At 44.0% G+C, this 5752-nt stretch overlaps 1 non-coding gene across 1 annotated transcript; it reads right to left on the reverse strand.

The window, feature by feature from the left end:
• Window positions 1–678: 678 nt before the first annotated feature.
• Window positions 679–785, reverse strand: LOC121485889. Its single transcript, XR_005986395.1, has one exon. It is a non-coding gene; the product is annotated as a U6 spliceosomal RNA (small nuclear RNA).
• Window positions 786–5752: the final 4967 nt, after the last annotated feature.

Consider the following 5752-nt stretch of genomic DNA (forward strand, 5'->3'; position numbering starts at 1 on the left):
ATGTATCTGGCATGCAACTTGATGATTGTTGACAAACATATGTTCATGAAATCGTCACCACAGTCAAGACAACAAACATTTCTATCAGTTCCAAAAGTTCTCTTGGCCCTTCCATCATCCCTCCGTCCTTCCACCCTCATTCCCAGGCAACCCCTGCTCTGCTTTGTGTCACTGCAGATTCATTTGGGTCTTCTAGGATTTATGTAAATGGAACAATATGGCACCTATTCTTCTTTGAGGGGGTTGGTTATCTTTTACATAGCATAAGTGGTTTGGGATTTGTCCATATTTTGTGTGTGTCAGTATTCTCCATTTTATTGCTGAGTAGTATTTCATTGGATATATAGGCCACGATTTCTCAGTTTACCTGTTGATGGACATTTGGACCGTTTCCAGTTTTGGTCATTGCACATAAAGCAGCTATGAACATTCATGTACGAGTCCTCAGGTGGATGCACATTCTCACTTATCTTGGGTCAGTACCTAGGTGTGGAAGAGCTGTGTGGTATGGTAGGTTTACATTTAGCCCTTGAAGAAAACATAGTATTATTTTATATTTCCATGGATAGTTTGAGTCCCAGTTACTTTTAATCCTCACTAATACTTGGTATGGTCAATCTTTTTAATGTAAGGCATTCTAGTGGGTATGCGGTGACCTCTCATTGTTTTTTTTTTTTTTTAAATATGGAACGCTTCACGAATTTGCGTGTCATCCTTGCGCAGGGGCCATGCTAATCTTCTCTGTATCATTCCAATTTTAGTATATGTGCTGCCAAAGCGAGCACTCATTGTGGTTTTAACTCACAGTTCCATGATGATTAATGATTCTGAGCATCTTCTGTATTTGATTTTGGTTTTTCATATTTCTCTCTTTTGAAGTATCTATTTTATTTTTGCCCATGAAGGAAATAGATTGTCTTCTTTTTATTGAGCTCTGAGGATCCTGAGCTCTAAGAATCCTGTATACATTCTGGGTACAAATGCTTTGAAAATTTTCTCCTGGCTTGTGGCTTGCTGTACCTTTCCTTTTCCTTTTCCTTTTTCCTTTTCTTTCCCTTATTTGAGGGAGAGAGAAAGAGAGAGCATGTGCAAGAGAGCACAAGTGGTGGAGAGAGAGGAGCAGGCTGCCCATGGAGCAGGGAGCCTGATGCAGGACTCGATCCCATGACCCTGGGATCATGACTTGAGCCAACGGCAGCCACCGAACCAATTGAGCCACCCAGGTACCCCACTTGTATGTTTTCTTAATGGTGCTTTTCAAAGAATAAAAGTTTTTAATTGTGATGAAGTAGAATTGACCCCAAAACACTTTTTTTAAATGGTCCATTCTTTTAGTTGTCCATCTAGGAAAACTTTGTCTACCCTAAGGTCACAAAGTTATTCTCCTTTATCATCTCTTAGAAGTTTTGTAATTTTCGGTTTTACGTGGAACTCCATGAACCATCCCAAGATACTATATGCGTGTAGTGAGAGCTAAGGGTCAGTCTTCATTTTTTTCTCCCGCAGGTGTCTGGTTGATGCAGTACCATTTATTGGAAGGGCTATCCTTCCCTCACTGAATTGCCTTGGCACCTCTGTTGAAAATCAGTTGACCATATATATGTGGGCTTTTTTTGGGTCTCTATTCTGCACAGGGTTTGTAATAGTACCCTGAAGGGACAATGGGCTATATGGGACTCATCCTTTCATACTGGAACCAGACATCTAATTTGGCCTTTTGAAAGAAAGTTTATATTTACCATTAAGAAATTAATGTATTGATTCCTGAATAAAATCAGGAAAGGAGCAAACACGTAGGAAGTGGGGAGGGGGGGAAATCCCTCATTATTTTACTCTCTGAAGAAAGCCACTCTTAACTTGAAAAGTACATGTTCTTCCAATTTTTTTTTCTCTCTTCTGTGAATATTAAGGGACAGAATCAGAGGCAGAATGGCTCCAAGGTTCAAATTACAATCTGGAGTTAGATTACTTAAATTCCAATTCCAGTTCTTCCACTCACGAGCTTTGTTATCTTGGGCAAGTAACTTAATATTAGTTGGCTTTGTTTCCCATTTCTATAGAATAAAATCTACAACACATGCTGGTTTGGTGGGTTGAGATAACCTATGTGAGGCACTTTGTGTAGTCTCTACAACACAATACATGCCACATAATTCTTGGTTCTCCCCATCGTTACCTTCATTGCCACCATTATATGCAAACGCTGCTGTTTTGTTAGGGCCAGGTGAGTAGATTGGAGGAGGGTCCATGAAGAACTAGCCAAATCTCACTGTGGGTGTGCTTTCATTTCATTTTTTTTTGTGTGCTTTCATTTTAATATGATTGTTAGTGTCTCACTGTATGCATCTTTGCATTATACTTAACAGATGAAGCCCACCCTGAAGAGGGCTAGCATGTGTTCACATACCAGAACTGTATTCCATGTTCAGTACAGGCCTTGGCCGCCCTGGCAGCAGCTGGATAGAGGGACTGGATGCCAGTTAGCAGGATGTCCTCCACCCACTAACTGTGCAGTATTGGGAGAGTGGATGCTGCTGGCTCTGAAAGACTGGGTGGTCTCCGTAGAGCTGGCTTCTGATAAGTTCACACAACTTATTCCCTGCCATGGATATATCAGCCTTTCAAAAGTGAGCTACTTTAGTTCTTCCAGCCTAGGATATGTTTAAGTCTTGTTACAAATACAGTATGCAGTGCAAATTTGGGATCTGTTCCAAATGTGAGATGAAAAATAGTCATATATTAATGGAGTTAGTTTTAATTAAAAAATTACCCAAGTATTACAAACATTAAAAAATAAATTTACCTTAGGTTATTTATGCCTGAATTTGCTTTTCACTTTATTTATTTTTTTCAAGGCACAGTGAGCCCATTGCTAGATTTCACATGCAGAAATTTATAGTATGAGGAAGGGCAGCAAAAGCATGATACAGCTGTGGAGTCAACTCCATGGAACAGGTGGGCCCCAGATGTCAAGACTCCCCCAAACAGGAAAAGATACAAGGTGACATTTCAAACTCTCCTGTTGGCCTCAGTTTTTTTGGGGGAAAAGATTTTGTCTTTTAGAGTATAAATTGGCTGTAGAACCTATGTAGATAAGGAAAGATGGAAGTGAATAAATCTTTTCGAGATTTCATGGGTGTACTGGATGCTTTCCATTGACACCACTGGACCAATTCCTGCCCCCTCTCCTCACGCCACCCTGTTCTGTGGAAGCTGGCCTGCGTGGACTTCATCAGGGAGCATTGGGTTTGGCCATTGGGAGGCATCAGCAGGAGAGCAGAGGGTGGGGTTTTCATTCTCCTATCTCCCTTTGAGCCCCACCCCTCCACCGAAGGATTTTTGCTTCTCTGGAGCTGCCCTCTCAACTATGGCTCTCTCAAGGTTCTGGTAGCAGCTCCCCTCCTTGACCCTTCAGGTTTAGGGGAGATGGCATTCTTTCTGCGGTTGCTAGTTCTGAAATGCTTAACCGTTCCCTGCTGGTTCCCTTAATCCTGCACCTACCCCTCCAAGTGGTTTCTTCATTAAACTCTCCTCAACTGGAATGCACCATCTGTTTCCTGTCAGGACCCTGACTGATACAGTGGCCAAAATAAGCTCCTCTAAGTGAGGAGAGGCAGAAAATAATAATAAGCACGATACTGCTATCCAATTATGGAAGCTTTCTATGCACTAAACGCTGTGCCAAGTGTTTTGCAGGTATTCAGTAAATATTTACTCAGTGCTTACTATAGGCTGAACACTTGGGTAACACAGATTCTGCTCTCAAGGAGATAGCACGACTGGATTCTCATAACAGCTTTGTTATTGCTGTCACTACTTCAAACACGGGTAAGCTGAGTCTCAGAGGACTTAAGTTACTTTTCTAAGGTTACCAGCAAGCTAGTGCAGAGCTGGGATTTGAACCTTTGCCATCTGATTCCAAAGCCCATGCTCTACTTACTTCATGGCAGCAATGGTTGCTCAAGTGCCCTCTCAAGTGAGCAGTTGGATGAATTCCCAGGAATGGGGCCGGTTAGTTCTGCTTGGGGACAAGAAAAGTATGGGAGAAGCCTGGAGCCTTCATGAGATGAGGCCATGGGCTGTACTTGCTTCAGGACATCTGCATCATGGATGGGCCGGTGGAGGGTTGCGTGTGATGGGTCCTGATAGATGATGACACCTGGGGGTGAAGCCTTCAGACTCTCACTTTGGCTCTTCCCAGTTTGCCAAGAGCCGTCTGCTGACAGCAGGTAGATGTAGCTCTTTTGTTCAGGTCCAGGCACTTCCCTCTGCACCCCCCCAGGCATTTGCTTGCTAGGAGGGGACAGGGTCACACATGTGTAGGAACTGTCACTAGGAGTTCTGTTCCTTTGCAGTTTCCTGAAGGACATGTTAAGTCCCAAGAGGAAAATAAATTGCTGGCATGTTTTTGGAGTCAAGACTCAATATTTGGATCCCCCTCCATTTTTCTGAGGATTGCTCATCGAATTCTGAAGAGAATGACCTTGGAGTGAACCAGTTTCCTGCGGGCCAGTCCTGACCAGAGGCAGGAATGGCCTGAACGCCCACAGTGGATCCTCTGAGCGCCTCTCCGAGCAGCCACATGAGGAGCAGGGCCCCTGCGTCCCAGACCATCTGGCTGAGGCCCAGATGGCTGCCTGGTTCTCGGTTTTGAGGCTTGGTGGGGCAGGACACAGGGTGGGGTGGGGGGTGACAGGAAAGCTTGTTTCATTCTCTTTCTCTCTCTCTCTTTTAGATTTTATTTATTTATTCATGAGAGACACACAGAGAGAGGCAGAGACACAGGCAGAGGGAGAAGCAGGCTCCATGCAGGGAGCCCGACGTGGGACTCGATCCCGGGATCACGCCCTGAGCCCAAGGCAGATGCTCAACTGCTGAGCCCCCCAGGCGTCCCATTTCAATTTCTTTCATTGGCAGAGGAACCAGGTTTCATATTTCTTGACTGAGTAGTAAAATCCAATGGGCTCCTGATGGGCCCAGGGTCTCTCCTTCCTTTCTTCCTCCACTTTGCCTTCTCTCTCTCACCCTTCCTTTCTTCCCTGTATCCTTCCTTTCTTGAATGAGCTACTTCAGCTCCAGTCATCAGATTAAGTGCTGCTATTCAAAGTTTGATGTGACTCCTTCATTTACCTCTTTCTGTGGTACCCACGTGGGTGTCCCAACGCTTCAGGCAGATAAACATATGGCTCTTGACACAGAAGAAGCTCAACCCTAGAAAGATTCAAATGAGGAAATGATGGAACAGAATGGAAATGTGGGCATCAAACTAGAACTTTGTCTTTTGAGGAACCCAAAGAGACATGTTGGTTTTATTCATGCCCATTTCCCATCTCTGATGAGCAAGTGGGGTATAGTCAGGCCAAGCTGTATCAGCGCCTGAACAATAGTCATAGCAGAAAAACTCATTTTTTATGGAACTAAAGTACAGGCTGATTTTGAAACCTCTTTGCCTCTTGGTTTTAGAAGAGGAGGGGAGCAGGGAGCTCAGGCTAGGAGTCAGGTGGTCTGACTCATTGCAGGGGCTTTTCTCCTGTTTGACAGAGCTCTGCTTACCTTTCAGTGAGCCAAGGAGCTTTCTTTGAGCCCCACTCCATCCTTATATATGACCCACGGCACAGGATTTTCATGACCCAGAGAATAATAGTCGATGATAGAAGTGAGAGGCAATTGCCAGGAATTTTTATTTTTTAGGGAAATCTCTAGAGAAGCTCTTATGCATCCCCACCCTATTCCAGTATCTATTCTATTCTGA

The sequence above is a fragment of the Vulpes lagopus genome, chromosome 2 (genome assembly GCF_018345385.1).
Source record: "Vulpes lagopus strain Blue_001 chromosome 2, ASM1834538v1, whole genome shotgun sequence".
Lineage (NCBI taxonomy): Eukaryota > Metazoa > Chordata > Mammalia > Carnivora > Canidae > Vulpes > Vulpes lagopus.